Source organism: Tupaia chinensis, unplaced genomic scaffold, assembly GCF_000334495.1.
Source record: "Tupaia chinensis unplaced genomic scaffold, TupChi_1.0 Scaffold000343_1, whole genome shotgun sequence".
In the NCBI taxonomy this organism is placed as follows: domain Eukaryota; kingdom Metazoa; phylum Chordata; class Mammalia; order Scandentia; family Tupaiidae; genus Tupaia; species Tupaia belangeri.
Genome location: NW_006159837.1, coordinates 200,296 through 201,588, shown reverse-complemented (window position 1 = coordinate 201,588; position 1,293 = coordinate 200,296).

Sequence of the window (1,293 nt, the reverse complement as noted above, 5' to 3'; positions counted from 1 at the left end):
CGGTCGCAGCCTAGGCGCGGGGCCCGGAGAGGCCGTGCAGGGCCCATGGGGCCCACGCAGGGCCCGCGTCCCACTGCTGCCTTGGCGCAGCCGCGCAGGCCCCGGGGAGGCCCGGGCAGCTATCACCCTTATCTTTAAAACAGATAAGAACAGGACAAGGAAGGAAAACTATAGATCAATATCTCTGATGAATATAGATGCAAAGATTCTCAACAAGACACTAGCAAGATAGCGAACATTATCCTGAATGATAAAAGCTGAAAGCTTTTCCACTAAAAATGGGTACAAGACAAGGATGCTCACTTTATCCATTCCTTTTAAATATAGTACTCAAAGTCCTTGACAATGCAACCAGAAAAGATGAAAAAATAAAAAGCATTCAAATAGGAAAATGAGAGGTGAAACTCTCTCTATTCTCAGATGACATGATTGTATCCAGAGAAGACCCAATGGTTTCCATGAAAAGATTTCTGGAAGTAATACATGAATACAATAAAGTCAGAGGATACAAAATTAATGTGCAGAAGTGTATAGCATTTCTATATATGAACAACAGGAAGACAGTGATAGAACTGAAAAAAGTTATTTCATTTACCATAGCCACAAATAGTATAAGATATTTAGGAATAAATATAACCAGAGAAGTTAAAGATCTCTACAAGGAAAATTATGAGAAGCTAAAAAAAAAAAAAATTGAAAATGACACAAAAAAAGTGGAAGGACATTCCAAGTTCCTGAATTGGAAGAATTAATAAAATCAAAATGGCGATTCTACTCAAAATACTCTAGATATTTAATGCAATGCCAATCAAAGTACCAGACATATTATTCACAGGTCTAAGAAAGACAATCATAAAATTTGTCTGGAATTATAAAAGACTCCATATTGCCAAAGCGATTCTGCATAAAAAGAGTGGAGTGGGGGGCATCTAACTCCCTGACCCAAAAATTTACTACAAAGCTGTGGTAATTAAAACAGCATGGTACTGGCATAGAATCAGACATGTGGACCAATGGAACAGAATAGAGTCCCCAGAAATAAATCCTCAAATAGAAGTCAACTGATTTTTGACAAGGGGTACCAGTCAATCCAATGGGGAAAGGGATACCTCTTCAGCAAATGGTGCTGGAAAATCTGGATTTCCACCTGCAGAAAGATGAATCTGAACCCCTACCTCTCACCTTTGACAAAAATCAAGTCAAGGTGGATTAAAGATCTAAATCTAAGACCTCAAACTATAAAACTGCTCCTACAAAATACTGGTGAAACTCTGGGAGACGTTGGGATAGGGA